This window comes from Alosa pseudoharengus, unplaced genomic scaffold, assembly GCF_046254945.1.
Source record: "Alosa pseudoharengus isolate Yale_2024_CS ecotype anadromous, Long Island Sound unplaced genomic scaffold, YU_APseudo_1.1 YU_APseudo_1.1_scf_1, whole genome shotgun sequence".
NCBI lineage: Eukaryota > Metazoa > Chordata > Actinopteri > Clupeiformes > Clupeidae > Alosa > Alosa pseudoharengus.
Genome location: NW_027468564.1, coordinates 22,280,097 through 22,297,993, shown reverse-complemented (window position 1 = coordinate 22,297,993; position 17,897 = coordinate 22,280,097).

The following is a 17,897-nucleotide window of genomic DNA, read 5'->3' as shown; positions in this document are numbered from 1 at the left end:
AGGAAAGGGAAAATGTAGGTGTTGAGGGAGAAAGAACAGAGGAAGGTACAGAAGGAGAAAGAACAGAGGAAGGTACAGAAGGAGAAAGAACAGAGGAAGGTACAGAAGGAGAAAGAACAGAGGAAGGTACAGAAGGAGAAAGAACAGAGGAAAGGGAAAATGAGACCCTAGAAGGAGAGGGACCAGAGGAGACACAAGGATGTATCAAAGGATGTATCAAAGGAAATTAATGCTCCTCCTGTTTAAGACAGGTAATCTCAGTGATCAGCTTCTGGAAGACAGACAAGGAAAATGTGGTTGTCTGAACCCATCAATTATGTAGCATTTCATCATTCTGTCTAAGAAATTATGCCTTTGTGTTTTATAGAGAATTAAAAAACTGGAGGCAGAGGTGGCTCTTCTTAAAACAAAGAGAGCAGGTCAACCAAAAAGAAAGTGTAAAAAGTCAAAGTAAGGTCAACAAATAAATCAATAAGTGAATATAAAATGTGATGTACAATTAATGTGCAATTAAAATACAATTAATGTGCAATTAAGATTAGCAAATACATATACTCACTACACTCCTGTATAAGGAACACAGATGAGCAAGTACGTGCAGGCACACAAGATGTATGCTACAATTTAAGTTTCACAACAGCTTAAAGGTGTTGACTTGTGGCAGTGGAATAAATGCAGCTGTTTTTTTTTTGGCTCACCTTACATGCTCTCCCTATGTAGGCCTAATGAGGTCCCGGATGCTAGCCAATTGCTCCGAGAAATGCCGAGATTTCATCGTGGCTCAGCTCTCCGAGGCAGGGAAAAAGGAAAGAGGGAGGAGGTTCAGCAGGGGTCTAAAAGAGATGGGGTTACAGATCCTTCACAGTAGCCCCAAGAACTACAGATACTTGCGGAGTATCTTTGCATTGCCCTCGTTGACAACACTGCAGAGACACATCACTGCACGAGTTGGCTACTTCTCTGTAAACAAATGTTTTCTACTACGTTATTGTAATAAACATTTTTTAAAATTGGAGGATAAAGATTAACAATATTTTAAAATATTTTCAGAATAAATCAAACATCTATGCATGGTCCTCTAACTTAAAGCACCCCCCTCCCCCCACCCCAACAGCCAGGCTTTCTGCATGGCATCCTCTCCCAGATGAGAATCAAGGCCTCCACCATGAGCCCAACTGAAAAATTATGCACCCTGGTATTTAACGAAATGGCTATAAAAAGGCAGTTCGATTACAACAGAAAAACCGATGCCATTTATGGGGTGTCTGCATCTGGGAATGCGGCAAAGCAGGCAATGGTGTTGATGGCCAGGGGAATATTGGGAAAGTGGAAGCAGGCAAGCTACAACTTATGTATAACCCTTCTAAACTCCTTGTATTACTGTGTACGTGACAAACTTACCTAACAAGCGCCTGCCCACCATGTCTTTCAGCCAATTGGATACTTCTTCTCCTCCAGTTCCATGCACTCGGAGGAGATTGCGGCTATAGTAGGAGAAGCCATTCAGTACCTGCAGGCAATAGGGCTGACAGTATGTACAGCAGACTAAGCACACAATTTAGAACCATCTCTACTGCATAACATACAGCTTTCATCCTCACCCTCACCCTCACCATGCATCTATACTTTCGTACATCTAAGGTACAGGCAATCGTGTGTGACCAGGCAACTACAAATGTTAAGGCCCTACACCTGCTTGGAGCCACTCTGGATCCTCAGGGAGGGGATGAATCCCACTGTGTGCAAGCAGGCGGGCTTAAGGTCCCCATTGTGTTTGATGTCCCCCATCTGATCAAATCCATCAGGAACAATCTGCACAAGCATGGCCTGAAGGTAATCACTGCACTCAAAGAAAGTCATCAACCTTGCATCCAAGATAAAATGTGAGATTAAAAGTAAATAAATAATGTTGACTTACCTTTTCTAGACAGAGGGACAAGATGTTCTTTGGAGCCACATCGCCAACTTTTACAACATCGACAAACAGCACACCATTCGATTGGCTCCAAAGCTGACCCACAAACATATATACCTGCCAGCATTCTCAAAAATGAGAGTGAGCTATGCCACACATGTTTTTAGTCATTCTGTCTCTGCTGGTAATTTTTTTTTGTTAAATACATTTAACACACACTTAACATTTCACTTACTAACCATTTCCACTCACTCAACTAACCTTCAACAACTTCTGTTGTAACCCAGGAATCTCTGCAATGGTCAGCCTGAAGAGACTGCCACCAGATGCCAAGGACACGGCTGCCTTCATTGACAGAGTCAACAGACTTTTCGATGTCCTGAATTCAAGGTAAAGCGTGAACAGCTTGAAACACATTTCTGTTAACACAGAATGACCATACATAACCTGCATCCCTTTTACAACCCATACCATGTTTATTCTCCTGTCTCATGCCATGTTTTCATAAACAAGATCTGTCAAGGACTCAAACCCATGGAGGAGGCCCCTTGGTGCAGTGAATCAGGAGAAAGAGACCTTACTAGCCAGCTCTATGGGTTGGGTAGATGGATGGCAGTTTAGGTAAATCTAGAAGAAACAAAATAAACAAACCCATTGAGGAAATATGTAAATAAACAAAACTAATAGATTTTTGAAGTCCCTTCAAATTAACTACATGAAATATTAACTCCCCATTAAATGAACTAATCCCCGCCTCCACCCACCCCCAAAGGTCTAAACGCAAACCTCCGTGTCAGACTGGCTTGTACATCACAATGAGGAGCATTCTGTACATCCATACTCAGTGTACCGCGGCTGGCCTGAAATATTTGTGCACCTCCAAGCTCAATCAAGATTGCATTGAGGTAATCCAGTGGACGCCTGAAATTACATGCATCACATACAAAGACCAAAGTGTTACACAGAAACCACAGTGTTAGCCAATTAAAATCACTAACGACTTTCTACATCTGTTTTGAGTAGAACCTGTTCTCTCTGATCCGTGGCAAAGGAGGGCACAAATATAATCCAAGCGCCATGGAGTTCACTGCAGCACTGAGGGGGCTGAGTGTGTCGCAGATAATGCCAGCTCTGTCGAACACATCCAACTGTGAAGGGGATGATGAAATTCCCCTTCTGGCCTCCTCCTCAGAAATCGTCCCTCACCTCACTGCTTCATCCCGCAGGACCACAATCCAGCCTCCCTCACCCCCCAGACCAACCACACCACCCACAGAAGGGGCCACTATGGTGGAGGAGGTCATTGTGGAGGACATTGTGGAGGACCAGGTCATCTGACTATTTAAATTAACACAGTCATTGCATTTCACTTACATAAAATCATAACACAATAACTAAAATAACAGTAATGCTAATAATACAAACTAAAATACAAACACAATACAGACATTGACAACTATATGCTCTTGCATTTTAATACTGCTTCCACTTACCTCCATAGACCATTGGTGACTGTATCCTCGAAGAAGGGCTACACTATGTTGCTGGCTGGTTGGTCAGGACCCTGCAGCAGGAACAAACCATCCAGGACTGCCATCACTGTGAGGTCCTGCTGCTGGGGTCCACGTGGCATGACCACAGTTATGCATTCCCAGAGGAGCACCCGTTTCTGGAAGCGAAACGCTTCACTCCCAATGCCAACTTGTTCAGGCCTTCCACAAGGTTCTTCAATGCGGTGAGGGTTCTTGAAGAGGCGTTTGGCAGAAATATTAACACCTTTTGGCCAAGGAGTGGAGTACGCCAGAATCTGGAGAAGACGCTGGAGGGGACAGAGGCCTTCAGTGAATTCTTTGTGGAACATCCAGAGCATGCCAGCTTGATAGAGGCAGTCTCCATCCGGAAGTTCACCATGTGCAGGCTGGGGGCAGAAATCCGGATCCGGAACAGAGAGTTCTCTGTAACCAACTACACAAAGGTGGCAGAGAAAAAATGATCTGCTTTTACAAGTTGAAGCTCATTTCTGTTTGTTGTTGTTTGTTGGACATTATCAAAATAACAAAATATAAATAAAAACAAATACAATGATAACTAAACCTAAATGCAGACTTCTTCAAAGTTTGACTATTCTGCAATCAATCATCTTTCCATGTTTTTTCTTTATCTTTTACATTTTGGCTTTCCAATTAACTGCTTTGATAACATGATGTATAGTTGTTGTTTATAGAACTTGGTGCACAATTTACACTTTTAAAAGACACTTTTAAAGATCAACTGTTTCTGTAAGGGTGCTAACCATAGATAACCAACCATCCGACTGAAAAAAAAGCTACATAAAACTGTTCGTTAACACTAAGTTAAAAATGTCGAAAACCGATCACCTTTTTAAATATATATATATAGTTCAAAATCTTGAGTCCCCCAACGGAGCTCACCTTTTAAACGTAAAAGTCAAAACTGTTTTAGCTAGAGTGAGCCATAGATAATGTGATATAGTAACGTCACATATTACCAACCGTCACGTATGTCCAACCTCTTACCTGTATGTATCACTTAATTCATTTCTATACAAACCAAGGCGGCGGATTCCTAAAGAAAAATGCAAGCACCCACACCATACGTTTATCTAAATTAGGTATGTACCAAAAATTACATTTAATCATGATTCGAAGAGCTGTAAACAGTGTTGTAAGGCTGCGTGTACAAATTCGCTTCGAGCTCCAGTGGAATTTTGAATTGCTGACGAGAATTCTCGGGCTAACCGTTGATGTGCTATGAGAAAGGTCGGGAATAAGCACCCACCAGCCCAGCACTAAACTCCGATCGTGGTAAACAAAATCGGATATTTCAGGCAGTAAAAGCCCCGGTAAGAACCAAACTAGATTTTGTACAAATCTACACACCTATGGCTACTGCAAAATGTAAGGTTCCTTTAGCAAATGTTATTTTGAATTATTAAAAAAACATTGTCAAACGAAATGGTTGGTAATTAGCACGTATACGATAATAGTGCTATGATAACTAGCCAACTGAAGCGAGCAACCAACAAAATAAAAAAAAGGTACATACTCACACCAAAAACTGTTCGTTAATACTTAATTGTTTGTTAACACTAGTAAGTTACAAGTATCGAAAAACATCATACCTTTTAAATATATATCGTTCAAACTCGTCGTCAAATATCCTTACCGGAGGAGCTCACACAGCTGCTGCTGTTCCTCAGATCTTCCCGCAAGCAAAGAGACAGACGTAAGGTGCGTCAGCCGTAAAGTGGTCCAACAATGCGTGACGTCATTTGATTTTTACAAAGCCGTATTTCATAATAATCATCTGAGTTTAAAAATACTGACTATGTGCCATTTGCACGGGTTCTCCATTCTGTTGTAATAAACGATTGCATTTATTTTACAAAAAAATTCTATCCAAAGAAATGTAGGAATTTGTGGTCCAGCTCCATAGGCCCCATGTCATTATGGACTCGCCCGCGAGCGCCCCTAGATGCAATACCACACCGGAAGGGTTCCGGGAGTGAAGGTTCTCTCCTATTAGACATTCTCTGATAAAAGATATTGATCGCACGCATTCTCAGACCTGTCACCTGTCACTCATAATCGTAAGGGAGGTGTTTGGAATCATTCCCGCGTTACAATCATCAGCCAATCAAGGTGGTCACTTCAGATATCAGATATTCAAAATCAGATATGTGTGTTTGTGTGTGTGTGTGTGTTTTGACGTGTGATGAAATAAGAAAATAAATAAAAGTTCTGTAGCATAGGGAGAGGGATGTAAAAGTGCTAAAAGTCATGTAGGTGTGTGTGTGTGTGTGTGTGGGGGGGGGGGTTCATGAGTGCTGAGGAGTGAATGAGTGCAAAGTCAGTATAGTGTGAGTTCAGAGTTGGGAAATGTTTGAGAGTGCTGAGGAGTGAATGTGTGCAAAGTCAGTATAGTGTGAGTTCAGAGTTTGGATGGCCTGGGGATAAAAACTTCTCCTGAGTCTCTGTTCTGGCTTTGTGACTACATAGGTGTCTTCTTGATTTCAGCGGTAGGAATAATCCATTGTTAGGATGAGAAGAGTCCTTCAGAATCTTTTGGGCTCTTAGGAGTACTCTTCTGGAATAGATATCTTGTAGAGCAGGGAGTTGAGTTCTTATAGTACGTTCAGCTGAGCACACTACTCTCTGCAGAGTACTACAATCTCTAACTGTGGAGTTCCCATACCAGGTGATGATGCTACCAGTTAGAACACTCTCAACCGCTGAAGTGTAGAAGGCCTTCATGATGGATGTAGAAACTTTGAATTTCCTTAGCTGATGAAGGAAGTAGAGTCGTTGTCTGGACTTCTTCAGAACATATTGAGTGTTAACAGTCCATGTTAAGTCTTCAGTAATGTGGACACCAAGGTATTTAAAACTTGTGACTCTCTACAGGTTGCCCGCTGATCATTAGTGGGGTGTAACTGTAGTTCTGCTGCTGCCTTCTGTAATCCACTACCATTTCCTTGGTTTTATCTCATCAACCTCATCAACCTGATCCAAGTAGAGCTGTTCATTGTTGTTACTAATCAGGCCCAAGATCACTGTGTCATCTGCAAACTTGATGATGGAGGTATGACTACTGTTGGCTTTGCAGTCGTGTGTAGATGTTGTACAGCAGTGGACTCAAAACACAGCCTTGGGGAGCACCAGTGCTGATGGTTAATGTGTCAGATCCCTGCTAAAAAAAACAGCTAGAAACCAGCTTATGCTGGTAGCTGGTTTAAGCTGGTCTTTGCTGGTTTTCTTCCAGCTCTTGCTGGTCTTTGGTGGTGTAGCTGGTTGGACCACCAGCTGGATATGCTGGCGTGACCATCTGAGGAAGCTGGTCATGCTGGTTTGACCAGCCTGTCGTGTGGGATACAGCTGGTGCAAGATGGTCATGCTGGTGACCAGCCTGCCAAGCTTGACATTGTTGGTGTAAGATGGTCATGCTGGTTTGACCAACATAAGCTGGCACGTCCAGTTAAACCAGCAGTGTAGACCAGCAACACCAGCTAAAATGACCAGCTTGAGGTGGTACGACAAGCAAAACCAGCTGAATTACCATCGTTAGGTGGGTAAACCAGCTGAAGGTATGTTTTCGCAAGAGATTTGCTGGTCTAGCTGGTCAACCATCATAGGGTGGTCAAACAAGCTGGTCAACAAGCTGGTCAACCAGCAAACCACCTTTAGCTGGTCAGGCTGGTTTTTTCAGTAGGGATGTCAGACCCCCCACTCTAACCACTTGTGAACGGTTGGTGAGAAAGTCAAATATCCAGTGACACAGGGTGGTGTTCAGTCCTAAGGCCTTCATCTTTGTGACCAAGGTGAGAGGTACTATCGTGTTGAATGCTGAACTAAAGTCAATGAACAGCATCCTCACATAATTCCCATTCCCCTCCTCTGAGTTAAGGTGGTGTGCATGAGGTTTGAGATGGCATCCTCTGTAGACCTGTTGGCTCTGTAAGCAAATTGGAGGGGGTCGAAGGAGGCAGGGAGGCATGAGCAGATAATGTTTTTCACAAGCTTCTCAAAACTTATGTGGGGGCAGTCGTGGCCCACTGGTTAGCACTCTGGACTTGTAACCGGAGGGTTGCCGGTTCGAGCCCCGACCAGTGGGCCGCAGCTGACGTGCCCTTGAGCAAGGCACCTAACCCCTCACTGCTCCCCGAGCGCCGCCATTGTAGCAGGCAGCTCACTGCGCCGGGATTAGTGTGTGCTTCACCTCACTGTGTGTTCACTGTGTGCTGTTTGTGTTTCACTAATTCACGATTGGGTTAAATGCAGAGACCAAATTTCCCTCATGTGATCAAAAAAGTATATATACTATACTACTACTATGAAACACTTCATCACTGTAGATGTCAGGGCTACTAGGCGGTAGTCATTCAGACATGATGGACTTTTGTTTTTCGGTACTGGAACAATAACAGACTGCTTGAGGCAAGTAGGAACTGTCTCTTGAGCCAATGATGTGTTAAAGATATAAGTGAACACAGGAGCTATCTTGTCCTCATTTGCTTCACATGCTGCAGCTAGTGCAAGATAGTCTGTGTTTTTCATGTCAAAGCGAGCATAAAAAGCATTAAGTTCATCAGGGAGGGCTTTACTCACATTCATCATAGGAGGGGACTTTCTTTCAAAGCCAGTGATGGTTCGGAGTCCTTTCCACACTCGTGCTGGATCACCCTCCAAGAAATCAGCTTCAACTCTGTCTCTATAGCACCGCTTAGCATCTTTAATAGCTCTACGTAAACTATAAGATGCTGCTTTGTAATCCGTCATATCCCCTGAAATAAGCCCAGCATTATAAGTCATGGTGTGTGTCTTTAATGCCGTTCTCACTGCTCTATCCACCCATGGCTTCTGGTTAGGGAAGCTTCGGATCTTTACAGTTGGGATGATGGAATCAGTTAGCACAGTGGTTCTCAAACGTTTTACACCAAGTACCACCTCAGAAAATACTTGGCTCTCCAAGTACCACCATAATGCACTGAATACAACAGGAAAGCCCTGCAGCGCATAGTGAACACAGCTGGAAGGATTATTGGTGCTTCACTCCCCTCCCTGAAGGACATTTACACCTCCTACCTCACCCGCAAGGCGACCACAATTGTGAGTGATGCAAGTCACCCCGCTCACAATTTGTTTGATCTACTGCCCTCTGGGAAGAGGTACAGAAGCCTGCGCTCCCGCACCACCAGACTCACCAACAGCTTCATACACCAGGCTGTTAGGATGCTGAACTCTCTCCCCTCTCTCCCCCCTCCACCCTCAACTACATAACATCCTGGACTTTTAGACCCACAATGGCTGCCTTGCACTACTCCACTTGCACTACTCCACTTGTACACTTGCACACTTGCAACTTGTGTTTGTTGTCCTGTTGTCCTGAACACTTCTGAACACACTTCTGCTGCTCTTGCATAACTTGCACCACTATGCCACTTGCATACTTAGGTCAAACAAAACTACCTCAGCCATTTATTGGCCTGACTTTTGCACTATTATATTGACTGTCTACTGTATGCACAATTGCACAATTTCTACAAAATTTTGCTGCTCTTATTTCTTCATTGTATGTGCCTTCTTATTTTTAATTTTTATATTGTTTACTTGAATGTTATGTCTGTCTGTGGACCTAATTGGTAAAATATGTCTTGTCTCCACCGTGGGATAGTAGGAAACGCAATTTCGATCTCTTTGTATGTCTTGACATGTGAAGAAATTGACAATAAAGCAGACTTTGACTTTGACTTTGACTAATGACCAACACTATACAGTGGCGTAGTAGGCAGTGATGCCAGTAACGCGTTACTTAGTAACGCGTTAGTCTATTTTTACCACTTTTTTCAGTAACAAGTAATCTAACGCGCTACTATTTACAAACCAGTAATCAGATTAAAGTTACTTATCTAAGTTACTGTGCGTTACTATTTTTGTCATGTTCCTTAATAAAAAGATCTATTCTTTGCTTTCTTCTTGTCTTGGGTATTAATGTCATGTAGAGGCTCACGTTTTCAGCATGAGGACAATTCACGACACAGCGACACAAACGTAAACAACAATGGAGGGAGAGAGAGAGATGCACATTTCATCAGTCATTACTTTGAGTTTGTGTCAGTTAAACATGACAACATTAAGGTACATTGTACATTCTGTGCTGGCGACAAAGTGCTGTCTAGCTAGACATCCCAAGTCTCCCGAAGTTTTGGGAGTCTCCCACATATTGACAATTGACAAATTACATAAAATCTCCCGGAACCTAGAGCGAACAAGAGCACGCAAGCCAGACCGGACTTCAAATCAAAGATTCTAGAATCTTTGCTTCAAATCGCGTGTGCATAGCTTAATGCGCACACCACGGAGAGGGAGAGAGAGAGGAGGGGTGCGTTTGTGCCTGAAGCGCATCCAAGACAGAGAGCATCCTGTTCTGTTTTGCTAAATCAACCAATCCGTTTTCAGTGTAAGTGCTTATATCTCTTTTCTCCCAAACATAATTAATCAGTTCAGTGTATCTAGGAACAGAAGCGTCATGGCAGCGTCAGTGCCCCTCAAAAAGGAAGATTTAAGACCCATTTCACATCAGACTACACAAAAGTGTACCCAATTGTCTCAAAAGATTAAAACATAATGATAATCTTGCACACTGCACTGTTTGTAACAGCAACTTTAGCATTGCTCGCAGCGGGTTAAATGATTGCAAAAGACTTGTTGAGGTGAGTTTAACAAGTGTAATTTCATTTGCATATTATTCAGGCCTATAGGCTACAAGATGGCTAGTTGCCAAGGCTACATGAAAAAAAATCTACATATTTTACTATAACAATTTCTATCAAAGGCCTTCCTTATTTGGTGTACTTAGACATTATTGAACAAACATCTGAATTTCAGTATCTAAGTAGGTTAGGTTGGGATGTCTGCTATACATTGCTGTTAAAATGCACTTCCTATATTGAGCATTGACAAAACCGTTATCATTTTTATTGGGGGTGTTGTCGGCAGCTGCTGAAAGTAACTAATAAAGTAACTTGTAATCTAACTTAGTTACTTTTAAAATCAAGTAATCAGTAAAGTAACTAAGTTACTTTTTAAAGGAGTAATCAGTAATCAGTAATCAGATTACTTTTTCAAGGTAACTGTGGCAACACTGGTAGTAGGCCTAAGTATTCATCAAAAACAAGGCAGAGGTTTTATTCCTAAAGAAGTATATTTAATATTGTCAGCCATTGTAATATTTTACACAGTTTCAACAGTAAGACTGCGCTTAAATATAGGGAAAAAGTACATTATTATGTACTTAAATAATGATTAAATTAAAATGTGTACCATAGGACTGAATGGTGGACTTTGACTGCTTCAGTTCATCACGTTTTCGTAAAAAAAAAAATCCACTGGTTTGTCGTTAAAGCAACACCAAAGAGTTTTTTGTACCTTAAAATAATGTTTCCAAAATCGTTTCAGTGGTTCATCAACTTGTAACAGGGTGAACGGCACTTCTGCATTCGCTTCACAGCCCTCTATCAGCTATAACCGCACTATGTAAGTTTGCCAGATCGGGTAGCAGATCTGTAGTTCGATGGAATGAGACATAAGAAACTACAAATCTGACTTGCATCTAATGTCGCAATACATCGTACTTTCATAAATCGTGCAACATATTCTACCTTGTCTATGGACATTGTTATTTGCAAAGCCGGTGCTGGATAAACAAATAGCATGCGTGCTACAGAGGGAAAGTTATTTGGTGTTGCTTTAAGTGTCCTGTATTTGGTTGTAAGATGTTGTTTGAGATGCGATGGTTTCATGGATTCATTGCTCAAAACGTCGCCACATACCACACACTGTGGCTTGGGCTCTTCCTCTCTCCCGCTCCAAATAAATCCAAATTTGATTCATTTTCGTCATATTTCCTCAGTGTTTTGTGCCGGTTGTTGCTAGCAGCTGTTCTGGAGGGTTCACCAAAGTAGCCGCTGTGTGCACCTGCACCTTGCCCACATTTGTCCTCTACAGTTCTCGCTTCCTCCACACTTCCCTTCGCAGACTTCGCAGAATGTATTTTATTTTATTTATATTTAATTCAGTGATTATTTGGCGTACCACTAGAGGGATTCTGTGGCGTACCTAGGGTTGGGAACCGAAACACGGTTCTAATATGGCACCGGTGCCGACGCAAACGGTAGTAACTGTATCGAATAACAACATGGATTTCGGTGCCTCATTTCGGTGCTTAAATAGCGTTTTTTTTTTTTTTTTTTTTTTTTTTTTTTTACGAGGCATCACTGCATGTCATGCACCATCTCTAACGTCTTGCTCTGATAGCAACACATCCAGATACAGTTAGCTAACATAAACACTGGATGTATAAATCAGAGGGTTGCACCACATAAGCGAGTGGACAGTGTTTGACAGCTTGCGTGAGCTCAAGTAGCTTACTTTAAAGTGATATCACGAGCTTCTGTCAAAATCTAGCAGTGGGCCTAACTACACACAAGCAAAAGGCTATGAAACAACATCAACAGTATACCTTACACAATATCCTTGCTAATGCGCTAACTGGCATTTATTTGAAATGTTATCAGTAAAGTTGTAAGGTGAAATAAAGTTTTCACGGTGTGTTCTAAACAACATAATGGCATGATATTAGGCTAATCTTTCTTGTGCATGAGGCCCATATAGCATCACAATGAATATGAAGATCATGTTAAAAGTTAGCTGGCAAAAACATAAATATGTAGGTTACATACCTGATGTCACTGAGCTGTCAAAGAGGCTACAGAACCATCTCCGAGATTCTCCGTACATTATCGCTAATTAAACTCAGCTGACTGGTGTTAGCACATAGCCATAGTTGCTGTTAAAATGCCTAGGCTTACTAGCGCTGGGAATCTAAACACTTCAACACCGACATAATGTAGCCTTACATGTTCAAAACTATTGCGTGTTATGGGGGAAGACATTACATTTCTTGAAGCATTTGGGAACAAACTGAAATGAATTAACTGGAAAGTAGAGTCCCTGTTTTTTTAGATAAGCTTGCTTGCAAATGCCGTTGTCCATGACCTGAGAGTTCTATGGCAAGCGGTTTTAACATACTGTAACGTCGGCGCAAAAAGACAGTGTTCGCGTTCTCCCGCGCAGGGGGATCCTGGGATACGAGAGCGAACATTTGGGGGGTTTATGTCGTTATTCTCCTAAGTTATAAGTGTAATGTTAGCGTCTTTATTGTAACATGTTTCCCTTTTAGTTCTCCCTCGTGTGTGATCCTTTTTGTGTGGGAGGCTGCGTCCTCCCCTGTATGTGTAGTGTGTGTGCGTGCTTGACCTGCCCTGTTTGCATTGTGTTCTGTGTCTAACTGTGTCCCGGCTCTCGTTCCCAGTGAATAAACCTTTTGATTGGACAACTGTGTGTGGTTCGCTATCAAATCGTTACATTGGTGTCAGAAGCGACTTTCGAACATGGCCTCCGCTCAGCGAGAGAAGTTGGGAGCGGGAGACTTAACCGCTGGGTGGAAGCCCACGCAAGAGGATCCAGAGAGAGCCCTTGTAAGGGCTACTAAAGAGCTTGAGGCCTTCTATCGTAACCGCCGCCGGAGGAGAGGAGCTATCGCCGAGACCTGCCTGCTGCCATGGGAGGAGATCTGGCCAGATAAAGTGGTCGCGGAGAAGATGACGCTGGCCGCCCAGCTGACTCCACGGCGAGCCGCGACGCGTGTGCAGAGCCGAGGGAGTGCGGCGAGGAAGAGGTTCCTAGACGATGGACGGTTGGCGGAGCCGCTGAGGGCAGCGAACTCACGACGGTGGGGCAGGTTTGACGGAAATGCCGTCTGAACTTTAAAAAAAAAACTTTTGGGTGCGTGTGAGAGGCACCGTGCTGTGTGGGCGCCCGTTCTAGTTGGCCTGTTGGCCGGCGCCTTTTGAAAAAATTTGTGTGTGGAGTTCGATAACACGACCATCTCGGGGGTCGTGCCTTCGCCGAGGCCGCGAAGGAGTGGAACGGGCCGGGAACAGAGCAGTACGGCTCTGCGAGATGGCAACACGAGGAGGGACGCCGAAGACGGTAGCTGAAGCGGGAGAGCTCAGTGCGGTCCGGTTGCTGTGGAGTCGGTGCCTGTCTGTCCTGGTCGGCGACTCGACGGAGCGGAGTGGCGTTGGCGCAGCTTCATCTGGCCCCCCTCGAACCCCGGTGCTTGGTACAGTGTCGACGGTTGTAAGGCCACCTAGGGCCCCGTCTGGAGAGGAGTGCCGCGGTGTCACGCCGCGGAAAGTGCAGCCTGAGGGCGGCTGCTGAGAGGGAGCTGGTGACGAGCGGGTCGGCCACGTGGCTGCTAGCACGCCCGTACTGGATTGCTAGCAGCGTGGCGCCCGTTGAGTGAGCTCCTGCGGCGTGCACCCCACGTGAGTTGGCGGTACTGTCGCACTGAACTGAGTGGCGGGCGACGCGCGCCGACGTTAGCATGTGGCTACCTCGTGGTCATTGCCGAGGACGGCAATGGCTTGTTGGGGGAGCTGTGTAACGTCGGCGCAAAAAGACAGTGTTCGCGTTCTCCCGCGCAGGGGATCGATCCTGGGATACGAGAGCGAACATTTGGGGGGTTTATGTCGTTATTCTCCTTAGTTTTGTGTGTAATGTTAGCGTCTTTATTGTAACATGTTTCCCTTTTAGTTCTCCCTCGTGTGTGATCCTTTTTGTGTGGGAGGCTGCGTCCTCCCCTGTATGTGTAGTGTGTGTGCGTGCTTGACCTGCCCTGTTTGCATTGTGTTCTGTGTCTAACTGTGTCCCGGCTCTCGTTCCCAGTGAATAAACCTTTTGATTGGACAACTGTGTGTGGTTCGCTATCAAATCGTTACAATACCTTATGGCAAACCGCCTACACTGGGTAAACTTGAAAGCAGAGCTTACCATTGTGTGCATCCATGGCAAGCTGTTTTAACATTTAAATTTTATATGCGTAGGAGCAATGAGATATTGATAGTAAATTGAATATAACAGTTCAATTTCATTTTCAAATTTGTCTTATCAATACAAAAAAGCAATTCATGCTTTAGAGCATTTTAATTTATAAACAAAGTACCGGTTCAGGCACCGTTTAGGCACCGGCACCATTTTAAAAGTATCGATTTAGCACCGGTATCGGATAAAACCCAAATGATACCCAACCCTAGGCGTACCACACTTTGAGAATCACTGAGTTAGCATATTGATGTAACTCAATGATACTTCCGTAAACTCATTGATGTCAGCAGAGTTCGTCTTGAACATCTCCCAGTCAACGTTGCTAAGGGCGTCCTGTAGCCTGGCTTCCGATTGGTCAGTCCAGCGCTTGACCTCCTTCGTCACTGGGGGATCCCTCTGACTTCTCTGTTTGTACATAGGCAGTAGGAAAACAGCGGCATGATCTGATTTTCCGAAAGCTGGTAGAGACTTAGCTTTGTAACTGTTCTTGAACTGTGTGTAGCATTGATCCAGTGTGTTGTCACCACGTGTAGGGAAGTGAATGTGTGGAATAAATTCAGGCATGGACCGGTTCAGATGTACTTGATTGAAATCACCGGCCACAATAAGCGCAGCTTCAGGGTGCGTGTGTTGTTGTCTATTTAACACTTCTTGCAATTCTAAAAACCACAGCATCTGTGTTGGCTTGTGAAGGAATGTAGACAGCGTTGAATACTACCGAAGTAAACTCACGGGGCAGGTAGAAGGGTCGACAGACGATCGCTAGATGTTCTAGATGAGGCGAAACGAACTGCAACAGACTCATATCGTCCTCGCATTCGCAAAATGAGGACATACAGACTGCTCAGATAACAGGTGTACCTCCAGTTATGCACGGTTTTAGTCAAGTAATTTAAATATGCTGGTGAAACAGTTGTGTACTCTATTGTTATTTATCCCCTATTCACCCACGCCGTCAATTCTGTGGCGCAGTGTGTTAAGGCCGGCTGATGACAGCCGCCGTTACACAGCAGTTATCAGTCCCCTGTCCAAGAGTTCGAATCTGGGTTAAGCCCATATTTTGAGAAATGCTGAATAGACCACAACCAATTTCAATTCTTCAACATGGTCACCGTTAGACTAGAGGGGAGAAAGAATGGGAAAAGATCTGGGCACAGTTCTTCCAGAGCTTCGTGCCAAGTAATAAGCGTTGTCGAGATGTTTGTGTGAATGAAACGAAGCGTATAGGCCATAGTGTGACATGCGTAAACCAATGGTGTAGAGATGACACCACAGGGTTTTTATTTAAGAGAGCCTACGTTTGTATGTAGGCAATGTATATTCACAATACTTAGGCCTACTAAAATAAATAGTATTTTATTTGTATTGGTTGTTTAGAGTAAAAAAAAATCGGTCGGTCTTAACGCAAGTTTACAACCGGCAAGTCGGTCGGACTAAAAGGGGGAAAAAAAGAATATTTGGGTCGGTTCTAAATTGACATGGGGCCGGTTCCCCAAAACGTTCTTATCGCTAAGTAGTTCTTAACCTATTCCTTAACCCAGTGGTCCCCAAACTACGGCCCCCCAAAACATGTCCGTGGTATATAGCATCTGGCCCGCATGGGAGTACGACATCGTCAAACTATAACCTCCGTAATTTCTCCATTCATTCTCTATGGCGAGTCTTAACAGTACACATGTAATACTCTTTTTGTCCACTGGTGGTTGTTTTGGCGCTGTTTCGCGCTTGCCATTGAAAACGGAATGAAATGTAGGCCTACATGCAAACAATGTAAGAGGCCTATGCTGACTGCATCAGTGCTCAAAGTATTCTAAAAGTTTATCAATTATTTGTTAATAACTAACTAACTTCTATTCAAGTCATATTTCTGGGACTTTCTGGGATAATTATTTCTATTTTTTATTCACACGTTCAAATGTTCATACAGAGATCAAAGTTCTCATCAGGTGAGTGAAAGTTAGAATGGTGGTCATTTCAGATGTGTTTGCCAGCACTTCATAAAACTCTCATAGTTTGATAACTTTAAATTATTTGTAGGATATTGCTTGTTCACAACTTGAGCTATGTATGCAAAGAAACAGAGTCTTTTTATTAGTATTATTTCATTTCAGCTACATTTTACACTGATATGGCATGGTGGCAACATAAACACAGCTAGCAATGGTATTAAATTGCAGTGATGATTAAATGTAATGGAATATTCAACTAAGATTGTTGTTGTTCACAGCACTAAGCTGTTTATGGTTACTGATATACTCCGAGTCTCTCGCCCTCTCTTAGAGCCAGGCATAGTGAGCTGGCCCTCGGAAGAAAAAGTTTAGGGACCACTGCCCTGTTCCAGTTAACTCGCAGTGGAACGCCGGCGCGCCATTTGGGGGGAGGAGGGGGGTGGTGGGGAGTATTAAATCAATGGGTAGGCTCATTACTTCATGTAATATTGACATCCCATACATCAATAAAAAGCTACGGGACTCAGGATTCCAAAGGTATCCACCATTCCATGTCAAACTGTGTGGTGTGAGCTACAGTAAGTAATTTATGCTGATATGCCCCCCTCAAAAAAACACACACACCCCCCCTGCATCATTGCCTTCTAATCCTTGTGTACACCCATAACAATATATTCATATGGCTAACCTGGTCTTGAAATGTCCGTAAGAATCCATAGAACAAGATTATATGTGTTGTTATAGTCCAATGTTGAACTGTGAGTGTGTAAGCTTCCATATTCAAAACGTTTATAGAATAGAAATAAAACACTTTCAAAGATTTTCCGGTGAATATCGGTGATTTTGAATACCATTCGGCTTCGAACTCCCTACTTATGCGTATTCCCCACGCTCCCCTGAGTCTCACGAACACAAAGAGCCATGTCACGTGTCTGTAGGATCTACCAATCACGAGAAACGAAGCAAAGACGAGGCAGAGACAAGCTTGGTCAGCTACACCTTTCTATTGGACATGCAAGCTTGGAATGGCAGCCACGTGGGCCTCTTACAAGTAAGAACGAAATTATGGACATATTCTTGTAGCCAATGACCAGAGCTTTTAAACGACGTATGGGATGTCGTCATTGACTTTGACCATGCGCGTGTATCTCAATGCACAAAAGAAGCGCTTGTTGGTGCGAAAAAAACTTTATTCCAGCCTCTGTGGCTCTTTCTGAGAACTTCACAGGGTTATCCTGACTGTTTCAAAAAAATCTACATGGTCTCAGCTTTCCAATGATACCAGCCATGTGCTTGTAGACCAAACGATGTGGGCATGGTGGCCTCTCTAATACGTGTAGTGCCTTTTGGTCAGAATTACTGAAATATGACTGCAAAGCAAGTGGTTTTAACCTCTCTCTTAACGTTATGGCACGATTCCCGACGCGTTCGTACGCTAAGTATATGTTGTGTAAGTCACAATTTTGTAAGGTTGGTCTGGACCATTCGTAAGCTCTCTCTTAGCGTTGTTTGAGCTCTCAAGACGCTAGTCGCCGCCACTGTGCAGCAGTCTTTAGAAATCAGTGC